The sequence below is a fragment of the Acanthisitta chloris genome, unplaced genomic scaffold (assembly GCF_000695815.1).
Source record: "Acanthisitta chloris isolate BGI_N310 unplaced genomic scaffold, ASM69581v1 scaffold33740, whole genome shotgun sequence".
NCBI classification, from domain to species: Eukaryota; Metazoa; Chordata; class Aves; order Passeriformes; family Acanthisittidae; genus Acanthisitta; species Acanthisitta chloris.
The window spans coordinates 1-15,265 of record NW_008650538.1 but is presented as its reverse complement, the minus strand read 5'-3'; the positions used below and the strand labels follow the sequence as shown (position 1 = coordinate 15,265).

Genomic DNA, 15,265 nt, shown 5'->3' with positions numbered 1-15,265 from the left:
TGCAGCTATTCAACCCTCTGATCAGCAAGTTGCTTGTCCTTTATTGTATTTCTATCAGTGAATTCAAAGTCAAATTACTGGGCAACATTAGGTAATTTAGAGGAGTTGATAAGACAAATGAATTGGCTGAGTACCTACACTACCTCTGGTTCTTTAACTGACACTTGTAAGATGTTCAGCCTTTCCAACTATAGGTATAATGTTAAACATAAAATTCCCACATCCACATTTACAACCTGGATGAGGGAGTCAGTGATGAAAAATCCTAAATGAAAGTAAATTTTGTTTCCTATTAATGAACAAGCAGGACCTCAGTCATCACTGTCACTTGGATGCTTACCTTTCTTACCTTAAGGCATGTCTGTCCTTCAGGCTTTCTACTTTTCAAAGGTTGAATGTCTAATAAGCATTGCTTGCCATAACTGCCTTATTTCTTGTTCTTTCCACTTCCCTCCTCCCCTGCAGTGGAGCAGATTACTATGACTATGGCCACGGGCTGAGTGAAGAAACATACGACTCTTACGGTGAGTAGCTTTATGAGCTGAATGACTACAGTAGTAGACTTGTGAAAATAATATAATTAAATAATAATTTCCATAAGGCAAACCTCACTTCTGCAGTGCTAACAGCTGTTCAGGGATTCCTGTGCTGTCACAGAGCTCCTCATGTGCTTATTGAGAAAAATACTCAAGGAGGTCTCTGTGGTCTGTTAGCTAACATAGCTGTGTGAAACTAAAATCAAAGAAATAGAAAAATTTAAGTCTAAATCATGCTTCAGGCACCCTTTCCATGTCACAGTCAATGAGATTTAAGTTAAAAAATGGGGGTGTGGGACTTTTTTCCAGGAACTTTTAGCTGCCCAAAGCAAGTGCTTCTAGCATGGCACAACTGACATTGAGACTTTGTACACAGTAAGAATATGCTGAAGCTCCCAGCTGAATCAGGGCCTAATTGAGTGTGGTTTAGCCTTGTATGCTCTTTTTGTATTAGTTCATTTTCATGCATCAGTCTTGGGAAATCAAGCAGGGAGTCATTATGTAAAGGTTAGGGAAGTACTTTAGGTAGCTAATAGACATGAGGGCAGTGGGTTACTCTATACAGAGACAAAACAATGCGTAATGAAGCAAAAAAACATATGCCAGAGGTAAAGATCACATTTTTTTAATATAGAAATGTGGCAGTGACAGGTTTAATTAAAGAAATCTGTTATGGATTAATAGCATAAAGCATGTTAAAAGGCACCTTTGCTTAAGGGATAAATGTTAAATCTCTGGCTAGAGATCAGAAAAATGTAATCTACGTCTCTCAAATCTCAAACATTGGAGGATTGGTGTAAAAGTTGTGATTCTGGATAATGGATGCTTCAGTCATTTTAGAGGTCTACTTAAAATTTTCCATGGTCTCCACTTGGAAGTGCTTCCTGATGAAAACAAAAATGACCTCAACTAAGTTGTGATAAATGCACCTAATGCAGTAGTTTGCCCAACATCATCTGCTTAAACTAATTACTTTGCTTAAGGGAAAAGTCAGTTCATCAGAAGAAGAGGTCACTTGAAGTTCCTCTGTCCCCCAGCACTTTCAGTTGGTGTTGATAGATAGATAGCTTAAATCCTTTATTTCAGCATTAAAATAAACTGTTTGCCATTACAAGCCTGATATTTCTAAGAGTGTTTCATGAATGCAAAATTGATGGGGAGGAAAAAATATATGAAACTGCTTAATGTAGATAGACTGATGGGGGAAAAATATGGATTGCAGTATTTGAAGTTGAAAATATGGATTTTTCATTGCTTTTGCATTTAAAATTGGTTTTCTATTTATCAAAGCACAGCCACTCAGAATATTAAGTGATGCATTTACTCAAGTTGAGAAGAAGACTATAAATACCTTGAAGAATGATTATGGGTTTCAACTACTAAAGCTTTTGCACATGCAAATAAATAGTTTTACACTTTATTTCTTAACTAGCTGACTCTCATATAGATCCCTTAAATGCAGAGTTAGACTAATAATCATCTTCACTATATGTAAAAAGCATTAGGTGCCTCAAACTACAATTCATAAGGCTGCAGAGTGAGCAGATAGTTGGCTGCTGCTGGCCAGGAGAAACTCAGATTCCCAGGAGGTACCTGAACATTTCCTCCTCTAAGAAATTCAGGTGCCAATGCAGAGGATGTAGGAAAAATATCAGGATTTTGGGGATTTGAACAGCGCCAAAATGAAAACTTACAGACAGGTAGCTCTTTACCCTACAGGTTTCACCAATTGCTTGCAAAGGAGCAAGTATTCCCCTTAAACTGTAACCAGGACATCTTTTTACATTTAAACAGTTCCCTCCAGCAGTGCTTAACAGCTAGGGTATTTTTAATTCTTGCCCTCAGTCACCTGCCCTTACTGTTAGGCTCTTTTTCTTTCTTAATGTAGGCCTTGCTTTCTGTGTGATGAAGCAGCACAAGAGATTGCTTCTCACTTAGATTATTTTGTTACCAGATTCCTGTGGAACTTGCCTGAGGTGCAAGTTTAATTCTTTCAGCCGTGCACCAAATTTGAACTTGTTCCTTTTCCCTGCTAGGCAAATGTCCTGACCACCTAGGTATGATTTATAACTTGCACTCTGCAGGCAACCACCTACATTATTAAAAAGTAGCTAGGATGAGGTTTCTGTGAAGAGAATGTGCAACTTGAACCCTTGACTTATGGGATTCTCAGCATCTAATTTCAGATGTCTCCTGTCAGAGCAAGTTACCTTAGCATTCAGAGTACAGGGCTTCTTTGATTGGGATTTTATGTTTTTTAATGGACTAGCAAGACAAAGTGATACCTGCATTTTAGGTTGCCATACATTGGATTCTCTCCTTAGTTTCTCAGTTCCATTGGGTTCACTTGAGCACTCATCTGCTTAGGGCAGAGCAGTTCTCCAAAAGTAGCTATGGAAACATATACACCGTCTTAAGGTGTATTAGGGGGTTTGTGCCTTTTTTGTTTGTTTAGTTTTTTTATTCCTCAGAGTGGGGATATAGTGCTCTGATATATGTTTACTTGATTAAAGTATACCCAAGTAGTACTTCATTATACTCTGAATTTGGTCCTGTGTTTTCCCTACTTGGCACACTGACTTTCATTGAAGATAATAATTTTGCTACTTTTAAAAATATTTATTTCCAATAAAAGGTGATAGGATTATGAAGCATTAAATATAATGCAGGTTTTTTCTGCAGACTTAATTTATAGTCAAAATTCAAACAAGCAATTTTCCTTGTCTTTTTAATTTTTTTAGAATTTGCCTTCCTATTTCCTGCATTTTAGAGGAGGTGTATGTTCACAGTGAAGTGGAATCTTGGCCCTAGGATTTTAGAAGCCACAGGTGTTTGTAGTGATACTTGAAGCTTGGATTGCATATTTGAATTAAACCTAAATTGGTACTGATGTAAAGAAACTTATTTCTGAGGATTGCTGATTTGCTTATACATAATTCATACCCTCCATTCATTTCATCCTAGCATAATTGTTGGTAGATCTGTGACTAGAGCTGACACTTCTCTGCATTTGCAACAAGCAAGCCCTGCTAAATGCTAGAGCCCTAAATATTTCTGCCATGAGCCTGTCACACTCCCTGCTCTTCTGTGCTGAAAAATCATTTTGGGATTAGATTTTACTTTGTACACCTTGGTTTCAGTAAATGGAATGTGGATATCTAATTCCCAATTAAATAAGGGGAAGATGAGTATAGCATCTGAGAATATTGGAAGGGTCTAACCATATTTTTCCTTCTTGTAGGGCAAGAGGAGTGGACCAACTCACGACACAAGACACCTTCTGCAAGGACAACAAAAGGAGTCTACAGAGACCAGCCATATGCCAGATACTGATTGTACTGTCTGATGTTGTGAAATATCCAATCTCCACCAGTCCTGTATACTGTTCAAAGTAATTTTTTCTATGAACAATCCCTTTTTATTAACTCAAAGTGCATAAAAAAAATCTGAATGGATGGACTGAACTTAAAATATTTTGTTGAAAGAACAACCTGGACAGAAAGATATGTAAAACAAGGAACTTTGTTATTTCCAAACTGTATTTGAAAAAAATAGGTGATCAAAAAAATAACCTTTGATTAACTAGTGTTAAACAAAAATAGGTTTACTAAATACGTTAGTCCATTCTTTTTAACATAAGCGTAACCTTTTATTTTAAAGGTTTTCAACAGTTTAGTTATTAGTTTTTATTTTCAGCCATTTGCTAGATTTTCTCTTTGCAAACATGCGTAAAAAGGGAAGCAAACTACAAATGCGAATAATGTGGTATTTTGTAATTCAAGTCTTGAAATGTTCTGTAGTGTTAAGCAAAGTTTTACCCTTGCTTGATACTAAATAAACTTTTGAAAGAAAATCAGTGTGTGTGAGATTAATTTTATGCTTCATCTTATAATAAAACTTCATAAATAGTAGTAAACAGGGAGAAGTGTTTAACAGTGCTCAGCATAAAAGGCTCATATTAAACACTGCGCAACTTCTTTTAAAACAAAGTGGTTTAAACCTAAATGTATCTCTTTATATACTCACAGTAGCTATAAATGCTGTTTAAAGTATCCAAATGGTATGGATCTGCTTGAGTGCCACATTAAATCAAAATACTTTTGTTTTAAAAAAAAAAAATGGTTTAAAATAGCTAATGAATTTTCTGGAAAAGATGTGACTAGTTTTCATCTTGTTGAGCATTTTTTCACTAGTGCAACTTTGGAATTTTTATGAGAATTTTGGTGCCTTAATGACCACCTCGCTCCGTGCTGGAAGCAATAAACACAAAGCTTTTAAAGACTTTCTGACTTGACTAATTGAGGTCGCTTTCGTCAGAGGCAGAGGATGTGTAACCCTTAAAACGGTCTTCATTTGCCAAGGTAAATAAATCAAATAAGATTTTAATCTCACTTAAGTTATCTTAATATAACCAATAAAAACAGGGAGGCTACAACTTAGAAAGTTTCATTTTAGAATGTAGGAAAGACTTTGAGGACACCTAAATTCTCATTTTAAAACGTTTAATTTGTGTTAGTGATCTAAAAAGCCTTAGCTTAGCTAGTTAAATTTGGACAAACTATTCCCTATTAAAAAACTGTAAAACCTCATAACCAATAGTTTGTAATATATTATTTTTCCATAAATTCTAGTAACTTAAACATTACAAATGTTAGCTAAAGCTTTTTGTTAAGCATTGTTTCTATTAATTATAGTTTGATTTACATTGCTTTATTTAGTTTTAATTTGAAGTTCTTTGAAATTTAATAAAAATGTCTTTTTTTTCCTCTCTCTTGTCAGGAAACCCACCTCCTTGGACAGCCAAGAGAACAAAAACCTTAATCTCCTGATGCTTTGGTATGTATCTCTACTCACCTGTGAAATTATTAGATAAATAATGGAGCTTTTGATCAGATCCTTAATACCTAATGTTGCACAAGGCTTTAGTTTAGGTATCATTGGCTGTGTTCAATTCTTGTAGGAAAAGTGATAGTTTAAAACTATCATTAATCAGGACATTAAGCTGTCACAGTGTGTGGACATTTCTCTGGCTGTTTATTGAAAAGTATACATAGCCCTGACAACATTTCAACCAATGATGTATCTCATTGGACAGAGGAAGCTGAAGAAAATGAATGTTATTTGATGCTAATAGTGTTCCAATGGGAATTTAAAACTCTAATCTGGTCAGCAAACATGTCTAAAATTTGAAAACACACGTTTTTGTAGACTGATTTTCTAAGTCAAGCATTTCTGCACAAGGAGCAGCTTGATTTTCTAAGTCAAGCATTTCTGCACCAGGAGCAGCCTGATTTTTGGCACAAATTGAAGAACAAATCCATTGAGAAATATTAGCTGAAGAATAGCTGGCTCTACTCTTTCTGGTCAGTTCAATACAGAAAGTAAGAAATAATTTAGCTGTATTTATGCTCAGATGGTGTATATTTTAAATAGAACAGATTTTTTTTTCCTACTTGGAACGGTAATTCTTCCTGCTAACCTCATGATCTCAGTGCCTTCAGTTGACAAGGCTGAGATAAATAGAGCTCTGTACTGTGAAATATTGCATACATTGCACTGCCTCTGTATACTGCAGTAAATTTAAGGGAGTGCTGTCATGGGCTAAAGGAACCTTTTGTACATACCAAATGGCTTTAGAACAATTTTGAGAGTGTTTTAAAGGTTTAAATCAAAGGACTCTTTAAGGGTACGAGAGCTTGGAGAAGATTTCTGCCCTTTGAGGCTGAAAGTGCAAAGATTTAATATCATCTGCTAGAACTGCTATGGCAGAACTCAATAGATAAGTATATTTTTAAAATATCTACAGTAAAATTGGCCGAAAGTGTGTTCACATCTTAAATGGCATAATATGATGAGTTGCATAGGAAGTGTTCATCTGCAAGTATCAAGTATTAAAGTTACACAATGAAACTTGAAGGGTTGAAACTAAAATACCTAGTAGCAAGGATGACTGGTAGATAAGTGAATCAGAAATGAATTCAACCTTGTGTATTGTTTATGCAACTTTTTTTATTGTTGTCTGTCCCTAGTGCCTCCTATATGGAGGATTAATGTATCAGCATGTATTTGTGCTATTTCTCTGCTACTCTGCCCTGAAGTCCTACAGAACCTTAAATTGTTTCAGGTTCCCTTTGGGGGGGGGAAGCATCTCCCTGATAAATCCTGCAGAGGCTGTTTGAGTGCTCCATTGAATGATTACTGTATGAATTCTCCATATGAATTGTCTTCCTCCTTCCAATGCTGTGCATTGATACATCTTATTTCTCCTAAGAAAATGAGTTTTCATGCCTCTTAAAGAAGTTGGATCAATTCTCATGTCCTATATACATGTGTGCCCAATAAACTATATCAGTTCAAACAACTAGTGTATATTCTTCAAAACTATGTTTTTGCAGTGCAAAATTTCTGTTGATGGTTCCTAAAATAACATACAGTAGCACTGTGTTCTGCTACTGTGTTTCTGTTGTGGGGTTTTTTTTCCTCTCTTTGGGGTAATCTCTGAAGTGAAATCCATTAGATTTTGAACAGAGGGGAAAAAATCTAAGAAGTCTCTAAGTTAAAAATCAAAATCAGTGTAGAAAGCAGCTTTTCTTCCATTGTCACAAACTAACCTGGAAGAGTTTTCATTCTAGTAGTTTTGTACTCTGACACTGTTCTATTACTGTATGTTATGGAGTAAACAAGTAATGTTAATGGTGATAAGTCATTAATTTGTCTTTATTGAGCCATTTTATAACACTTGCATTGAATTTCAATGGTGGCAGTTTCTGCAGTGGTTTCCATAAATCTACATATATTTATTATATGCAAAATAGCCTGATTCAACTGCTTATAATCTCAGTTTTCAGAGAATTCATGATCACCTGTCTCAGGATATATGCAAATAAATTGTGTTTTGTTCTTTTTCAGGAACTTCTGCCATGTTAATTACAGACTGCTTAGAGCATTGTACTTACCCCTGTGCTCAGACACCACCGAGACAGGCTGTTGAATAAGAAAATCCTGTTCAATATTTCTTGTATAAAAGCCTTAAAATGTATAACAGTATACAGTTTTTAAAATAATTGTATAGTTAAACTCTTAATTGTATAGTGATGCCACAATGTTTTGTTTGGAGCTCAATAAAGAATTTTCATTAGGTTCCTGTTACAAAGCAATAACACAACCTCCCGTTCCTTTGGTGACTCTTTTTAGCCTTATGCAGCAAGTGTAAGAGAGTGTGTGAAGTCTCATGACTAGGATTTAAATGCTTTTGGAAATAGCTTCTTTAATGTATGAACAACACAAATAAGTTAAGATGAAGATTGGTGTTTCATGCTGAAGCTTTTCTTCATAGCTAATTGTAAACAAGTCTGCTCAAAACAAGAGACTCTTGGGTAGAAATGATGCTCCAGTTTCCATTTCCTTCAAACACTTGTATGACATGAAGGTGTTTAATCCCTGACAGTTGTACTATGCTGCCTATTCTCTTTCACTTGGTGTTTAATGCATAGAAATGTTTTCTCTAATACACAGGTTTTCTAGTAGTAGAGTCTTGGATGAGGTTTTTACACCTTGATAAATCTTGTATCCAACAGTCATGTTTACTCAGTGCTTTCTGTTTTAAATTAATTGTGATTGTGATAATTTATAACAGAAATAAAATTCTGATCATTTCATTGCTGTGTTCTTTTTCCTAAATACTACTTGCAAAGCATAACATTCCTCAGTTATGGTTCCTTCAGTTGCACTTCACTGAGTCTCAAAGTCATCCCAAAGAAAGCATAATTTGGTTCTGTGTTGTTCTGTTTTGAAAATAAGCAATATCAGTTGATTGTTTCACACCCAAATGCTGCCTCTTCAGTAGGTTTTCTTAAGTTCTAATTCCATATACTGACTGTTGAAAAATGGCTTTGAAATTATGGGGATGTGGGTAAAATTAAGATTTCCTATTAACTCTAGCACTTGGGTAAAACATCATTTTTAATAGTTAATCAGTTGATCTCACAATCTGGAAATATTTTCCCTGCCATCATACCTCACTATGGTAAAACTGCATTTCTAAAATGTTTTCCACAGCAAGCAAGAATAATTATTTAAATAAATGAAAGTAAAATCGAATAACCTTTGAATAAGCACAGGAGATGTATAATAATGATTCCCTTCAGACTGACAAGCAGGAGCCTCTGGTGCAGAACAGCACCTAACATTTTACATGCAGGCCAAGTATAAAAACTGTATATAGATCCTGTGCAGGGAATTTAGATAAGCAGAATGCAATTTCACTTGCTGTAATTTGGAGTAGACACCAGGATTACCGACACAAGCTCACTTGAGGAGTGCTATGAACTGCTCAAAGAGTGAAGTACTGAGCCTTCCACTCTGGAGTCATGAACAAGAGAGAGCTGCTTAATGGCAATACTAAAAGGTTTTGCTGGTATGACTTAACTTTGATAGCTATGTATTAAAATACATAGCAAATGTGGTAGTTTTTCTGAGGTCTCCTTTGCTGAGTGCCTTTATAAGCTCCACTGGGGTCCAGTGTGAGTGGGTTGGTTGAGCTCACCCAGCTGTTTGTGTTCCAAGTACTTTCCTTCATTCCTCTAGAAACTTAAGGACTGACTGGCTCTGGCCTTTGCAGCCCAGACTCCAGGCCCTTCAACCCTAAACCATTCTGATTCCATTTCTGCTGAGTATTACTATCACTAGGTAAGAATTTGTGCTTTGAGTGAAGTCTGGGTCTCGTTGGAATAGCCTTCTCATTCCCTTCAGGAGCTCCTGTGTGTGCATCCTGCCTGTGCTGTCATCAGTGACTCACAGGGCAATCCTCATGCTCTGTTCTGTCATACCACTTCTACATGTCACCACCTTACTTAGAAGGATTTGAGAATGATATGAGCCTACTGCTTCCAATGAATTGTCCACTCTGCATCACAGTCTTTCCAATAGTGTTTTTGCTGCTGTGAGGAAGTCCCCACTTTTACATAAATAATAAATGCATGAAATAGTGTTCCATCACTGTATGAATTAGAACAAACTTTGAGGTCATACATCTTTCTAAATGATGCTGCAGAGCATATGTTTCATCCTTCTGGGCAAAGGAGCTAAAGATGTAAAGATCAAAATAAAAAAATATATATACATAATGATTGGTGATGAATAGAATCTAGTCTGTTCTTGAGTGACTCTGCTCATGAATAGAATCTAGTCTGTTCTTGAGTAGTTCTGCTGCCATTTCTTCACTTTGCAGTCTTTTGAAAACTATTTTAGCATTATAATTGGAATAATCTTTGTAGCAAGTTCAAAAGGTGTGCTAAAAGGCCAAATTCATAGCAGAAGTCCCAGGTTACCAATGTCCAAGTATACCAGTACTTTAACAGCTGAAGTAAATGCATACCAAGAATCAGAAAATCTTTGACTTTTTAACTTTGTGAAATAGACAGTGAAAGGGCTGAGAATTGTTTTCACAAGGTCAGCAGTTTTGTCCAAGACCAGCTGCATTTGTTTGATGGGGAGAAAAACCCCTTTGGTAATGGAAATTATTGAAGATGTTCAGCGTCAAAGCACATATTGCAAAGATAAATGTTTGTGCAGCCTGAGATCCTTCATTGTGTCCTGACCCTTGTCTTCAGGCAGGCTTTCTGTGCAATTTCAAGTCAAGAGAACACCTCTGGCAAGCTTGGAACTTGAAGATTCTTAAACTGTAGCCAAGGGCTGAAATAAAGCTGCTTTGCTGTGTAGTTCTTTTTTAGTTTCCTCACTGGGAAAGTATTAAAAAAGTATGAGATGTCAACATTCTTCAAAATAGCCAATTAGGGAACAGGCTTAATGGAAGCTTTCACTTTTCAGTCAAAAATGTACTTGAAAATTATGAAATTAGAATAATTTAGATTTAATAGAAGTTTATGACAAAATTTCTCAGGATTCTATATATCCAGTAATCAAAATAATTCATGCTCTTTCGAGACTGAAAGGCACTGAGTTGGAATTCCTGACTAAGCAAATTTCTAATCTTATTATCCAGAGAAAAATCAAATACAAATCAGTCTTCGGAGCTGAATTTCTGCTTTTGTAAAGCTAAATCCTAAACCAGTTCTTTATGCTTAGAACCATTTGTAAAAAACAGCTCAAATATTCTTTTCTTTATATTCATACCCAAATTCAGAATCAAGAAAAAGCTTGCACCTGAATTGAAATTCTGGCCCCTTTATAAAGATAATGGGAAGTTGGAGGGGTTTTTACTGATTTTTTTTTTTTCTCTCTCTCTTACACAAATCTGCTTCAAATGCTTACTTAAGCAGCAACTTGAGAACTCAATACCCTTTATAAAGATAATGGGAAGTTGGAGCAACTTGAGAACTCAATAGTTTGTTGTCTTTTATGGAAAAGTATAAGTGATAGCTTCTGCTCTTGCTGTTGTTCCGATTGTGAAAGATCCTGATGCCCTAAACATCTCATGAAGATGAAACATTTTTTATTCTTTTGATTATCTGCCTGGTTTTTCATTCTTCTGTTAAGAGCTGGGGTCTCTTCCTGTGGAATTAGCTATTTCTTGCCTTTCTTCCTGAGAGAAAACATGCAGACTCCATCTCTCAGAATTAATTCCTCTTATTGAGGATATATTCAAAAGAAGGAAAATACATTTGTCTCTAAGTTCATTCTTCAAATAATGCAATTACTAGTTACAAAATCCATGGCTGAAGATGTTCTTGCCTCAGGTAGTAAGACTGGTATGGAATTACACTGAGAAACATGCATTTGTAGACTTTGGGCTTTTGCTAAATCTTTTTGAAATGTTTATATTACAGTATAAATATTTACTGTTTAAAAAATTCAGTAGACCTTTCGGGATAGTTAATTACAGCTGGAAACCAGATGAGAAGACTAAATATATAAACTCTGGTGAACGCTGCCTGCATGTATATTGGAAATCATCTGACTAATGTTGATTATCAGAATTACCCACATGTGAAAATTGACATAATTCTGTTTAGTACAAGTTTCATTTTGTTATGGCACTTCAGGCTCTAACTTGAAATGGTTTGCATAGAAAATTCCCTTAGATAGTTAACATTTTCCAGTGATGACCTTCTTGCATATTAGTAAGAAAAGTGTGGAGTGGGGGTGTTTTTTCATTATTCACTTGAAGACACTATTTTTTTACATCAGAATCAGGGTCCCTCTAAGACTGACAGAACTAAAGAAGTCTAAGTCAAGACAGCAGAGATGATCAGGCAGTTATTCTTGAAGGAGCTGTGGGATGAATGCATAAGGGATTGTGGTAAAGTTTGTGGTGTGTTTTACGGAGATGAACATGAATTGCATTTACTTTATTCCATTAACTACAGGTTCGAGGAAATGAAAATGAAAAAAATAATATAAGCATATTGCACAACAGGAAACTGGATGAGAGGTGGGGAAGATAGGGTGTTAAAAAGCAGGCTAAAGACTAAAAAGCATTTTGGATTTCAAACTGTGCAATAGAAGAGGAAAGTCTCCATGTTCCAGAACACAAATTCCCTGAGCTAGTTTGGGGAGCCATGCAATAGCTGCTAGGGTTTAAGTTGTTTCGTTGAGTTTTTGTTGGCATAGATTGTTCCAGCTATTATTCCCTGGAGTTGACTCTCAATATTTGATGTTAGGAAGTTGAAGTGATGCCTTCTAGTTCAGAGAGGAAAAAGAAACATAGGTCATAGGCATGCTTTAAGATAACTAACTTTTTTTTCTGCCTGTGTGTAACTCATCCAGCATTGAAATTCCTCACATAGTAGGAATAACTTCATTAATTTTTGGTGATATTCTTCAAAGATATAAGCAGATAACCTTTGTAAATGCCATAATCAATACTCCTTTGAAAGGTCACTTTGTGTACTCTTGAATAATGTTTATATGCGTGTGTACATAATTTAACATATTTGGTAAAGGCTCTTCAGAAGAATAATTCAAAGGACAGAAGATGATATCTTACTGTGAGAGACTTAAAAAGCTTGATTATGGTTTATAATTGCTTGCACAGGGAGAAAATAATAAGTACTAAATGACTCTAATCTAGTAGTGAAAAAAAGTAAGAACTAATACTGAGTAAAAACCCTGCAGTCCTAAATGAGAAATTAGGCTCAAATGAGAGTGATTAACCACAGCAGCAAGCTACATGCAAAAGAATGGGTTTCTGTTGGGTTTCCTACACAGCAGCTAGATTGAATGATCTAATAACTGTCTGAACTTGAAAGTCATGGATCAGTGATTGTTGTATAATAATTCTAACCATCCCGAGAAAGTTCTTCTTTAAAACTGATTTTCAGACTAGTAACGTGAGAGTTAGGCTGATCAAAATTCTTTTTATTAATGAGGAGGAGTTCGCCTTTTCTTTGTAAGGTGATCTAAGTCAGTATTTACTGATGCTGACATACCAACACAACTCTTGTTCCTCATGCAAGCTGCATTTAGAAACTTTGGGATACTGCTGTGATTGCCTTACAAATTACACTTTTGAAAAATAGCATCTACTTACTAAGTTAACAGAAGGCCCTAAAGTTTGTTAAAGAAGCAGGCTGGATTTTTCCATTCTGACTTGTGTATCTTCAACTCAGATGACAAACTCTTGACTGTTTGCCCAGACTCCCCTTATCATCAACCAAGAGAAACCAGCTCAAAGGATAAATCAACTTTTTGAGAGTGAAATATATTGGGATCAGGGGATTGACTCACCCTCTGAAAGCACCTGGCTCTTTCCCCTTGACTCCTGTGTGTGATAAAACTTATTTTGATGTTTATACCTTAGACGTCTGAAGTGGAGCAGGATGAATCCCACTTATATTTCGGTTACTAAACCAGCTTTGTTGCTACCTTGAAAACAGTAACAATTGGTGGCATCTGGGAATAAATAGAGAGAATCACTGAAAACAACTCTCCTAGTAATGGGTGTAGAAGACATGGTTTGCTACACAGTGTAGAATCATAGAGCCATTAAGGTTTGAAAAGGCCTCTGTACTGGTTTGGGAATGGTATTCCCCAATTCAATGCTCTCACTGAAACACCCTAGACCACATGCCAGTCACTCACTCCCCCTCCCTTCCACATGGATGGATGGAGAGGAGAACTGGGGGCACAAAAAGGTAAAGATCACGGGTTGAGTCTAGAACAGTTTACTAGAAACAGCAATGAAATAAGAAAATGAACAGCAATAACAACCATACTGATAACAGAGTGTACAAGACAGGCAAAGGATTCACATGTGATTGCTCTCTACATGGAACCTGGCACCACACAACCTCACATACCAGAAGGGAGACCAGTCTGTCTCCATTCCTTCCTCATGGTGTGAGGGTATAGAATAACCCCAGGGTCCTGCTGTGCCCCTCCTGGCTGCTGCAAACATTGACCCTGTCCACTAAGGGCAACCTCTTAGATCATCGAGTTCAACTGTTAACCCAGCACTGCCAAGTCCACCACTGAACCACGTCTCTAAGCACCACATCTACACATTTTGCACACTTCCAGGGGCACAGGTTCCACCAGTTCCCTGGGCAGCCTGTTGCAATGCTTGACCACCCTTCTCATGAAGAAATTTTCCCTAATATCGAATCCAAACCTTCTCTGATGCAACTTGAGGTCATTTCCTCTTGTCCTATCATTTGTTACCTGGGAGAAGGGACTGACCCCCAGCTCACCACATACTTTAAGATAATTGTAGAGAGCTCTCAGGTCCCCCCAATAGAGGGGACTATTCCAAATAGGTAGGAGTAGGTGAGAGGATGTGTACATAACCATGTTTCTTACCTGCTGTCTGTTTGTCCTCTCTATCCTTCGTTCCTTCAGCAAAAGCTTTATGCTCTGCTTATTGTGAGCAGAAAACAAAGGCAGACTCTCTTTTGATGGCTTCTGCTCCAAATGTTTCTGACAACCTACTTAGCATACACATTTATCAGGACATTTTCATATTAAGTGTTTGTTTCCACAGCCTTCTGTTAAACGCAGCCACATGTTTTTGTTTGTAAGCATCTTAAATCTCAGGATTAGCTAGAATATTGGCCAAGAGGACTTGTACAAGAGGGAATTTCCCTTCCAACTCAGGATATTGTTTGAGTCTATTAATTTATGGTTATGCTATAAACATTAGTCGCTGCTTAAAGAAAAGTTTTGCATTCTGAAGGAAAGTCTAGAGATTAGAAAAAGCATAGAATTTCTGTGCATAAATACTAACACAATAGGAAGTAAAAGTTTTGCTCTTTCACTCTACTGCTTGAAGTATTAGTTTAAAATGCAGCCCCTGCTAATAAACCTTACACATTACACAGAAGGAAAATAAAAATGTCTAGTGTACTTATCCAGTTATCCAGAGCTGTTTAATAACATTATCTCTCCTATGGAATGTGTGCAGATCTTTTAACTAGGAAACAGAAAATATGCAGCACTTCTCCTAATGAAAATCTAAGATTTTATACCTCTGTGGCTCATAACATTTAAGGAATTCGCTAACTTTCAAATGCTGTTCTGTTAAGGAAGAGGTGATGCAGGTAGATTATTTTGCACTATACAGAAGAAGAGCCATAGCAAGCCTGAAGTTCATCATTGGTGCAATGTACCACAGAAACTGAAATTGTTCCAGAAAAACATTGGTTTGCAGAAACCCATGTATTGGGAATGGAGTTACTATTTCATTTTAAAATAAATTATTCCAAAACTTCTTTTCAAACAATATTTTTATATCATATATATAGTATCTATATCTAATATATATATATATTAGA

The 15,265-nt window shown here is 36.3% G+C and overlaps 1 long non-coding RNA gene across 1 annotated transcript; it reads left to right on the top strand.

The window, feature by feature from the left end:
• The first annotated feature begins 463 nt into the window (after window positions 1–463).
• LOC103797176 lies at window positions 464–4,389 on the top strand. Its single transcript, XR_624724.1, has 2 exons — window positions 464–524; window positions 3,778–4,389. It is a non-coding gene; the product is annotated as an uncharacterized LOC103797176 (long non-coding RNA).
• Window positions 4,390–15,265: the final 10,876 nt, after the last annotated feature.